This window comes from Gambusia affinis, linkage group LG02, assembly GCF_019740435.1.
Source record: "Gambusia affinis linkage group LG02, SWU_Gaff_1.0, whole genome shotgun sequence".
NCBI classification, from domain to species: Eukaryota; Metazoa; Chordata; class Actinopteri; order Cyprinodontiformes; family Poeciliidae; genus Gambusia; species Gambusia affinis.
Genome location: NC_057869.1, coordinates 5830038 through 5841942, shown reverse-complemented (window position 1 = coordinate 5841942; position 11905 = coordinate 5830038). Strand labels below are relative to the sequence as shown.

Genomic DNA, 11905 nt, shown 5'->3' with positions numbered 1-11905 from the left:
AAAATTACCTAAAAATCCAACTTTCATCTAAGCACTTTCAAAAGTCCATCAAAGAGGTGATCAAGGGTTTAGTTAAAGTCAAGTCAGATGCCAAAATACATTTACAACCCACTCCAGAAGGGTACCATCTAATGTTGTATCTGTCAGGTAATAAGCTGGATCTTGTAAAAACATTTATTGTCTTTTTGATATTAAGAAATAAAATTAATTTGGGAAGGAGAACTTTGAAAAGGATTAAGCACAAATCAAAGAGCGTCTTCTGCTACTCATATAAGTTATGCCATTTTATAATTAAGTGCATCATCTGCATTAAAGCAAACATTAGCTGAACCCAGGCATTTTCCCAAATAAAGTTTCATAAATAGAGAAGAAACTGGTCCTAAAATTGAACATTTAGGATCAACTGTCTTCAACGCATAAGATGCAATGCTCTAGTTATAAAGAGAGCCACATTTATACTTTACTACCCTATAATTTAAACAGGGTGGACTTGATTTATTTTTTACAATGACTCCAAATTCCTCAAGGCATCTTGTATTTCTTGAACAGAGAACTTTTTTTTCGGTTTTAAATTTATTTTTAGTGAGACGGTACAGAGAGAGTGCAGCATTTTTGAATCAAAGTCTGCTGTTAGGATTACTTCTGGCACAGTAAAAAAACAAAGGTAGCTATGACGGCAATAAAATGATGGCATCACAAATCTGTGATCCAATTTACAGATAGCTCAAAGTTATTATTGAAACAGAAACATATCAACATGAGTAGTGCTAATTAAATGGTATTACTGTGTGCATACAAACGGTGTTTTATTATATCATTTAATATGAATTACTAAGTAAAAGTTAACCAAGTTATCCAATAATATTATCTATTATTTCATTTTAATAGAAAATGGTACACTTTTAGTAATCTTCTCAGCAGCCTTCTGTGTTGTTTCTGAAGAGAAGAATTGGTCACATTAAAGAAAATATTATTTACAGTATGAAGTAAAATATACAAAGTAAAGTCACAATCAAACATTAAATAATGTCCTTTTTACTCTATAATGTGTGCACTTTGATTCAGCATGTTTTGGCACAAATGGTGTCATACCATCCAAAGCCAACACTCTTCTTATACTTTGTGGTTGTTGCTAAAAAAGAGACCAGTAATAGATGCTCAGCCATTAAGGTACATTTTCTTTTTTTTCATTTGAACTGTAATATTTTATCAACCAGTTAGAGCATTATCACCACCTTGTGGTAGAGTTACCAGCAAATTGTCGCTATATTGAAAAAAGACAGTCTGTTGTCAAAACAGTAGTGAACCGAACAACTATTGGTTCACAAAATAAAAATTACTCTATGCAATACTCAATTAAAATGAAAACAATGAAGATTTGTTTAAGGCAAATTAACAGCAACTTTAAAAAATGCAGGTTAAACTGCATTTAAAACAACACCACTACTGTTAATTGCCCTGGAGCCTAGAATAACTTTCTGTTACTGTTTTCTTTTTAAATGGAGTTTCAACTGAAATTGTAATTTGTTCCTCATGATGAGTTTATGTTCTTTTGGTTACACCTTCTGGGTTGAAACATTTTGCAGAGTAACGATTCTGTGTCACAGCTATTTGTGCTTATTAAGATGCACACTATTAAAGAAGAGTGTCCTCTTTTTAAACAGAGCAGCTGTTGTATAATTCTCTACCTCAATAATTTGAGGATTTCCACAGTCTCATAGGAGTTGAAGACATTCTGTATGCAATCATAGCTGCAGCAGGCACAAGGTAATTATAACAAACATACTGAGTGTTTTATCTAATTCTCTTATTAAGGCTTCAGAGCGAAACATGTGGTTATTTACATGTGTTTACCTTTAGAAAAAATCTACACAACCAATGACATATTGACAAATGTAACACCAAGTTTTACAGATTTTTAAATGTGACACATTATGAACTATTTTTTGTAAAATAGTTCAATCTCAGTCATATTGGATTAGAGGATCTGTACTCATCATCTTTCAAGAGTTCCCCAAGATTCTCAAATGAATTAAGAAGATTTTAACTTATGAATGTGCTTTGAGAAACCATTTGATTGTACCTGTGCCCTCATCTAAGGTCTGTTCCTTAGTGTGATCTATCTGCCCAACAACTATGGCAAACTTATCTTTCGCTGATATAGAAATGGATCCCCACAACATAACTGTCACTACCAGTTTTGCATGGAGCAAACTATATACTGAAAGATTTCTAGCTTTCCCTCAACAGTGACTTTTGCCTTAGGACACTTTCACAAAGGCTCAAGTAAAAGCTCGATTAATAGTTGTCCTACTGACAAATTCTTCCACGTAACGTGAGCGTTGAATTCTTGCAACTCCTCAAAACGCTACCATGCTAGCCTGTCAGTCGAGATGGCCAGCAATGTTTTTGTTGGTTTTCAACATTTCACGTTTCAGATGACAGGCTGAACAATTCTTTGTGAAACATCAATATGTTGTAAAGATCTCCACCTTTTTATCTTCAATATGTCTATTGTTTTTTGCTTGAATATTTAGGTGACTTCTAGTGACAATTGTTGCACTTGATTATATTTAAATTATATTCAGGAGGCATCTGAATAAATTGTCATCAATATTTATTCATGCCACACTTTTAAGATTTTTCTTTGTTACAAAAACTGAAAAAAACATTCATCCTTTTCTTTTCAATTCAAAGGTTTTATTACGTTATACTCATCTTTCATGTAATATCCCAGTTAAACACATTAAAATTTGTAGCTATAAAAGGACAAAATGTGGATTTCAAGGGGTTTGAATGGCTGTGCATTCAGACATGAGAAAACAAGGTTCACATTTTAAAGAGGAAAATCAATATCTCAACAGAAAGAGGAACAGAATGGCAATGATAATTTACACAAAAAAGAAAATCTTAAGCAATATGTGCCTCTTTCTACAAAATGAAGATGTACTGTATATTGTCTGCCAGGATCGCTGACTTTCACATTTAATATAAGGGCATTTTGTATGAAGGCTATAAAACAGAAAATCTGTGGTTTTATTGGAAGATAGGATATTAGCAAATTCAATCTAATTTAATCACAATGGGAGGGACTTCCATTGGAATGGAGCACTGGTTGGGAAAAGAAACTTACTGCAATTAGCTTTTAGGGAATGACTGATGGAAGACAAGCAGGACCTGTCAACCTCATGCAGATTTTCACTTGTTACTGTATATTAACTAGAAAGAGCTGAGGAGCCTATTTTTATGAAAGATGTGACGTAAAGAAAAATGTAAGGGCTAAATTTATGAATGCAACCCATACATTAGCAGACTAGAATGGGGAAAAAAGAAAATGTGGTGCAGACTTGGTCTAAAGTTGATCATTTATACATGCAGTTCGCAGCTGGAGAATTTCTGCTTGAATTGTCATCACACTACTGAATATACTCTCTTGATACACCTGGACATAGTGCACAGGAGGGAGGAGAAAATGCATGGAATGTTAAATAAGTGAAAACATTTTGAAGTCTGATAGCATTAAAACCACTCAATGAGTCTCATTAAAGTGGAAGAGTTGTTATGCGTTTCCCTGCTGCAATACATGTAAACAAATTAAGAAATATTTTGAAATAAGAAAATAATTTTTTGATGATTTTTCCCTTTCACCATTTTGCACACTAGCAGTTTTGGGTCTTTGTGCCACACTTTTCAGACATAAAATGACGCCGTCTGTCACAAGGACATTTTGAACCCACCATATTGTGCCTGCTAGCGAGACGTCTCTTACCCACTCTGTCAACTGATGATTTAAAGTAATTCTCCATTCTCTGCCTACAGTCCATTGTAAGATAATATGGGTAAATTACATTAAATAAATATTTGTCAGCCCAAAAAGAAATGATAAAAATCTAAAAAATATATATAAATAATGAGTAAAATCAGTTTAAATTAATAAACAACTTAAGATAGTTTAGGAAGATTGGTAAGAATTGGCTTGTTCCCACCTAGGACATGGAAATGGAAATAATGAATGACCCTGTGCTGGAGCATATATATATATAAAAAAAAATATATATATATAAAAAAAGCAGAAAAAGACATGAAGGAGAGCACCTCATATCTGCTACAGTTGGTATTTGTTTTAAGCAAAACCAAAGAGCTATTTCACAGTTTGTTGATGAGTCTGGGCTTTATTAGATCATCATTATTTCAAAATCTATAGTATTTATCAAATTTGAAGTGAACAACCTTTTTTAAAGACAGCTGAGTTTCATAAAATCTTTGTAAAACACAAAAGAAGTCCGTTTTTTAATAGCTGACAGAATATCAAAGATAAATGATCGCACTCACTTATTTCCATGAGGATGGAATATTTAGAAACTCACATTTCCACAGAAGTCTTTATAAAACACATATGGGATCATCACTCTCAGAGCTATGGCGTAATCTTCAAAGAAGCATTCTGTTCATACATACTGAGGAGCTGCTGAGTAAGCTCAGCTGAAATTTTGACATTTCTAATAAGGGCACTTGTTGCAGAAAGTTTCCACAATCTCTTCTTTTTCAAACTCTGTAGCATAAAAACTACACACAGTGCCATGAAAAAGTATGTACCTACGGTAATTAGAAATTTGTTCTATTATATTTTTTTTGTCTCAGTTGCTTGTTTCAGACTATTAGTGAAATTTTTATATGAAAATGGATAAACCAAGTAAATACAAAATGCAGTTTTTTTTAGCTTTCTACCAGTACAATTTTAGCTTTATTCATATAAGGATGTTATCATTCCATATCTAGGTTATGCAATGAAATTTTATTTTGCCCCCACCCAGAATGTCAAAATACATCATGTTGCCTTGCAGCAAGAAAGTCCTGGGTTCGATTCTCAGCCCGGGGTCTTTCGCACAGAGTTTACATGTTCTCCCTGTGCATATGTGGATTTTCTCTGGGTTCTCCAGCTTCCTAACACAGTCCAAAAACATGACTGTCAGGTTAATTGGTCTCTCTAAATTCTCCCTAGGTGTGAGTGTGTGTGTGTGCATGGTTGTGTGTCCTGTATGTCTCTGTGTTGCCCTGCGACAGACTGGCGACCTGTCCAGGGTGAACCCCACCTCTCACCTGGAACGTTAGCTGGAGATAGACACTAGCATCTCCCGACCCCTCTAAATGACAAGGGCGTAAGAAAATGGATGGATGAGTGGATGGTTAATAATAAATAATTTTTAATATAAATAGGACATACACCTCATATGTTTTCTCAAACCATAGAAGTGCGCTGAATATGTTATGTGTCCATCTGGATGGATTGTGTACCTTTGAACCGGCTCACTTCTGTGGCATAAAGAAGCCATGGCTCTTTTTTTATTGCCACATTATGACACCGTCTGCTCAAAGGGAAACCCAGAGCACCGCATTAGACCTGTTACGATCTACAAAATCCTCTCTCAGCCAAGAAGTCATCCCTATTCACAGTTCAGGGGCCCAGCAGCTGTTTTCCGTGGGACTGGATTTAAAATGATTATAGTGTTTGCAGAAAGGAGCCAGTCGAGACTGCCAGAAAGAGATCCTGCAGGTACAACAATTATGTGGGGAGACTTTTATAGCCTCAGAGCATGAAATGATATTAACTAAGAAAACTGCAGGCGGTTGATGGAATTATTAAAACCAAATGACTCAACAGCTACTTCACCTGATTTCAGAAAATCACGATGCAGGTTAGGGACAAACAGGCTTTGATTGATGGAATTTAAATTAAGCCATCTTCTAACCAATTACTATTTTATTTTCTGTTTGATTGAGTTCAGCTTCATTCAAATCTCAAACTCACTATTGATGTTTTCACTAATCCTTTTAGCGCTGTTGTTCTGCCCACTGACAGCAGCACCTTTTTTTTTTTAATAATGATCAGAAGCTTCAATTAAAGGTATTGACAGAAAAAAGTAACAAGCTTGGATGTAGTTTACTCAATCATTACAGAAATCCTTTGTTCCAAAATACTTCTGATAAACACAACTTTAAAGAAAGCAGAGCATGTGTATCGGGGGCAAAAATAAAAAGAAAACAGAAATGATTTGCAAAGTAAAATAAACAGAATTTATTAAAATAACAGACTACTCGGACCTTTAATGAATCAATATTTCTTTAAAAACGTACAAAAAATTTTCCGTTTACTCATTAAAATTGGGTGCTTTATTCATGTGATAGTTTTCCAAGTCATTTTTTTCTTTTCAGGTCGAACCGCTTAGTTCAATTTGTGCCCAACTTGTCAGACTTTCTTTATCTGCTTTAACAATAATATTAAACACTTTTTAATAATTTGTTCACGGTGTTCTGTAGGCATCAACTGTCTTTCATTATTGCATCTTGAAGCAGAGTTATTTTTGGTTTGATCCTGGTCAATCTCAATAAAGCTCTCATATCACAAGGGTACAATGTACAAAAACAAAACTACTATAAAACTAAAAACAATGTTAAAGAAAATCTTCAGAAAACTACATACAATTAAATTATATATGAAATCTTAGTTATTATTATTTATCTTAACTGTTTTTTTGTGGTCAACTTACCAAAGAAGAGTTTGCACTCTTTTTATTTAGAAATATCAGAGCAGAGAGGGATGAATAGTGCAACACTTTTTGTAGATCTTTTTTCACACAATGTATAATTTTGCACACCAAGCATCCTTCCACCTCCCATTTGTTCTGCCACATAAAATTCTGCCATAAAATCAGCTACATTGACGTTTATGGTCATGACATGACAAAATGTGTAAATTTAACTGGCATGAATACTTTTGCAAGTCACTGCAGTATAAAAGAACCAATTACTGCAGAAGCCCTTTCTATGGGCTCACTTTTATATCTTGCTGACTTGCATGGTGCATCTGATTACAGCTGAAGGTGCTGCAGTTAGATACAGACAATTTACAAATAAACATAAACATATGTGAAGGAAGGTGACTAAATAAATATCCCATGTGAACAACAAGTGTTGAGGAAATAAAGCATGTAGTTATTACTGACAGCGCTATATATTCTGTAGAACAACTGAAATTAAGAAATGTAAGCAAACAGTAAAAGTAAAGTACACTTTCTTTCACAGTAGCATTACCTGATATCCACATTATTACTCGATATTTAAGCCTGCTCACAAGTTTTGTTTCCTTAGATCTAAATTATCTTGATATTGTATGCACATATGCAAATGCCTGATCTTTCACATACAAACTAATAAGACAGAAATGTTTCCCCCTGTAAATATGAATAATAAATGAAAGAGTTTAAAGCAATGCATCAGTATCGGGCTATGAAAAGAGGACCTGCAGGCCCTTTTCCTCCCAGGCCTGTACATGGATAGCTTGCATACTGGGTCACAGTTTTGTGTGGACATGGTCAGGAGGGAGAAAGAGGAACAGATGGAGCAGTTGGCTGTTTTCTTTAACAGCCTTCACAAGCTTAAAGTGTACCATGTGACATCTATCATTTCAAGCTAAAAAAAAAACACTAAATACTTTTTTAAGAATTCACTCTGATGTTCAAAGTTTTCATCCACAGTAGCCATTGTTGTGGAAAATCAAAGGTCTTAGAAAGATAAAAACTAAAAGCTGCAAAGAAGAGTGAACAATACAAGGGCTTATAAAAAATAACTATTTTATTGATGCTGAAAAGGTAGCTGTTGAATTACAAATCTGCATTTTTCGCTTGGTTTCATTTGAATGCATAAAACTGTGCAATACTTTTTAGTCAAGGTTCAGTATTCTTAATTTTAACACTTGCTGAAAAAAAAAGCTTTTTGTTCTAATATTTGTTGAAAGCAATTGATAGTTGTGTATTTAAAGAAAACCTTATGCCTAGTTCCGTGCAAGGAAGTCCGGAGCTGAAGCTTATCCACATGGATAAGCAGATAATATCTGTACCACAGACCAGAACAAACTCTTTAAGAGAGATGAGGGCGAAAAGGACATTATCAGAAAAAAACTATTATAGCTGAACCAAGTTGGGAAATGAGACATAGCAGCTTCTCATTACCTTGTGTGCACATTACGTCTACAGGCTCTTGCTGCCCATGAGTTAGTCTGATCTTATATAAACAATGTGAGTTTCTCCTTTCAGGTAAAATTATTGAGCAAATATCTACACCTGCAACAAAGGAATAAAAACAAAGAAGCAAAGAGGTGCTACAAAATGCTTTGTTGCTGAATTGCAGGTGGAAAACTGTCAACTCAATCTTTTAATTTTTTATTAAATAGGTTTGCATTATTGTGACAGTTCCCATTTAAACCATCTCTCCATTGGGAATATTCTTTCAGGCAACAAAGTGTTTTAAAATGTTATTTAAATATTCTGGTCTGTGTGTAAAACACTTTAAAGTAAAACTATCAAAGGAGAGATGAGCACTTTACAGAAAAGCAACCATTTTTCACTTGAAAAAGAAGCCAGTCCAATGTTCAAGGTGCCTCTGTTGTTTCAGAAACATTGCTTAGCATTTTGCATTCTATGTTATATATATTTACACCTCTTGTTTGAGAACAAATTGTAAAACAAGAAAAAGTAGAGTGGGCAAAACCTGCATACTGGTTTTAAAAGGGTTAAACAAAGATGAGATTCAGAGAATGCAATTGGATGAGATACAGTAGTTGCAGAATTATACCTTCATATGGTGATTTATTTTCATTGACAAGTAGCAAATAGACATAGAAAAAAACAGAAGGGTAAAAAAAACTCTGGATTTCAACAGCAGAATTTCAACAAAAAAAATGTGTGGAGTATTTTTCAATACTCCAAGACATTCTTATTATTTTTGCTATTATTATTTTTAGAAGGCTCTGAAGTAAAAAGAAGGAAGAAAAGGAATATCGGTTTTGTTTGCCTTACAAGAGGCACAACAACTGAGCTAATTCAAACTGGAAAAACCAATGACAGGCAGGAAAAACAACCTTTAACAGATTTAAGCATAGATTCTGAATCTTTTGAGTTGCATTTAAATTCCAAGTTGATTTGCCTCATATGTTTCAGACAGAGTTTCACTACTCTATGCTAAATATGTAACAGAGTTTTGACTGACAAATCTAATAAGTACCTTTATAAAATGTGACAACAATCTGGAACCATTTGTTGTCAACATAACATATGTCAACATATTAAGTGAGATCAAAAGGCATCAAGGTTATGGTGCTGTAAAGTGCAGAAAGTCTGAATTCATCATTTTCTGGATTGATTTTAACTCATGTTTAAGAGAAATTAAATAAAATGTTAGTATAGAAGGGACTATTTAGAAAAATTACACAAGTTAAATATACACCAAATTTATAGATATGAAAGTCACTTTTGAAACATTTTGAAATGTATCCTCATAATTATTTACACACAGAAATTAATGTGAATTGGAAAAACTAAAGGAGAATATCTTCTCACCTCACCTCCAAGTTATCCCAGCTTAGGGAAGATATTAGAATTTCTGAATCTAAATTATGTTTTTTTTTTTCTTCTCATGGTCGACTTCTGCCTTGCATATGTAGAAATAATAATAGCATTCAGTCTGTGTACTTCACAGATGTGCTTGAGCACATGCAGTGATTTCCATTACAGAAGAAAGCCTCTTTTTGATGCTGCAGCTTCCGAAGGCTCCAAGATCCCAAACTCAAAGCTTTATGGCATAAATATGAAAAATTTTACTTTTTATATTTGTCCTTTCAACTTTACTCTGTGTACTACTGTAGATAAAAGCTTTGCTGCCAAAAGACATTGAAGATGTAGCGAAAGCATTCAAAATAATTTGAAATACCCAATTGCACAAATACTGATGTGCTGTGAAAAAGTATATACCTCTTTACAGATTGCTTCTGTTTTTGACTATTTACAAGTTAATAGTTACTGATGCTTCAATTTATGAAGAAAAGTGCAAAATGCAGCCTAAAAAGTATTATTTTCTTTAGCCATCCACACTAAATTGACACTATGTGGAAAAATAATTGCTGTCTTGTTAAATTATAAATTCATTGCTTTGAACTGAATTTCTTTGGAAACCAAGTTTAAATTTATTAGCCGCAACCAGGCCTGACTACTGCTGGTTTGCAGTATCACTATGGCACCTGTATGACAACATAAAATATAGTAGAATATTTCAAAACACAAAAAATCATGTCTCAATCTAAAAGAAATTCAACACCATATGAGAAACAAACCCTTATGAGACCATATGCGACTATGATGAAACCACAGTAAAAGTCGTTAACCTCTAATAGATAAAACATGAAGCAGTGGTGAACCTTTCCAGGAGTTGGTGATCTACGAAAATTGCTGCAAAAATTGGTCAACAACACATTCATGGGGTCACAACAGAACCCAGAGAAACATCTAAAGCACCGCAGGCATCACTTCAGGTCAGTTTTCAATTTCAATTAGAGAGCTATTTAAAAACATTTAAGTCGCACAAAGAGCAACATTTGTTTTGCTCTGAATCTAAATTTGAGGAACTAAATTGCAATTCATCTGGGACAGATGTCTGTATAGTACAGATGCACATATAACATGATGCCTGGCTTCCTGTTTGCTGACATTAATCTAAAGACAGCGGGGATTTTCTGCCTCTTGCTGTTTCTTGCCTCACACCCCTGCAGGGCTCTTAGATCCACGCTCTTTCCTGCTCACACACACAAACACACACATGCATGCAAACATACACAGACGAGCACGATAGACTACAAATATTCTGGCAAGGAATGGCCACATGTGCAGCAAACGTACACTGGGGATGCAACATACACTGTGTTTATGTCAACTCTGCCACCAAGCTCTCTGTCAGCAATATTTTGTATTGAAGAAAAAAAAAATGTTTCTCACATCTGTTTATCTGATAATGCTCATTTAGGCCAACTTGTCGATGTGCCCAGATAGGAGCGGTGCCGTCACTGTACTCCTCCCATTTGTCTGCTGCTGTTTGACCTGCCAAAGCTTCAGGTGCTGAGTTTTGTTTGTGCCTCCATCTGAGTGTGAGAAGCGTGCTGTTTGGAAAGCACATGTGCGACGCAACACGTCACATTACACCGTGACAGTCTGTCACAGTGAATTATAGCTGGAACACAAACGGAGGCAGGCGTCGGGGAAAAAAATCGTTAATGCCACAGTGCTCCGGTTCACCACAAGCTAGACCTGTAGGTGACAGAAGTGGCAGGAATTAGACTGACTGAAAGGAGAAAAAACGACTTTCATCTTTGTCGTTTCCATTCAACAAGTCAATTATGATCCAAGCATCGGTTGCATAACCGATGGACAATATTTGCAGCATGACATGACATGGCAGAAGCAGCTTAAAACTGGGTTACCATCAATTATTTTTATGTCGGCAGCAGAAAGAAAATCTATAAGGTTTGATGGTTGTTTTTTTCTGTCAGTTTGACAAAATGAGACATCTGCTCTTATCTAATCTTTTAGCTCACAACTTACTGACAGAATAAAAGGGCTTACCGTCCAAAATGTCAGATTTAGTAACACATTTAGGACAGAAAGCAATGAATGAATGAATCCAGAAAAATCACAACCAGTCAGATTCACTTGAACGTCTGGTGGGGTGTCTGTCACTCAGCCAACAGTTAGACATCCTTCAAATCCTATAGTGAGGAGGGTCCTCCCTGGATCTGCCTTATTCTCTGCAGAAAGCTTCACTTTTAGCTTGAAGGACCACTGAACCGAAGCCCAGAACAACATCAACAGCTGGACATGTCACCTCTTATTAACTGTTCTAAGTTCAAGAGCAGTAGTAAACTTTTTCTGCAATGAAACAGAACTACCTTGTTAAATGGCAGAACAACATACTCTATGTAAATTAAATTTAACCGTTTCCTTTGCTCTATTTCCCTTAATATTATATAAACCTGAAGCTATTAGATTATTCATGTGTGTTGTTAGAGAAATAACAATGCACA

The 11905-nt window shown here is 34.9% G+C and overlaps 2 protein-coding genes across 4 annotated transcripts in view; one reads left to right on the top strand and one right to left on the bottom strand.

The window, feature by feature from the left end:
• LOC122845908 (gonadotropin subunit beta-1-like) overlaps positions 1-11905 on the top strand; it is a 91659-nt gene that overhangs the window by 31997 nt on the left and 47757 nt on the right. The window lies entirely within an intron of this gene.
• The window catches only part of kcna4 (potassium voltage-gated channel, shaker-related subfamily, member 4), a 57112-nt gene that overhangs the window by 7066 nt on the left and 38141 nt on the right, over positions 1-11905 (bottom strand). The gene's annotated exons all lie outside the window — the stretch shown is intronic.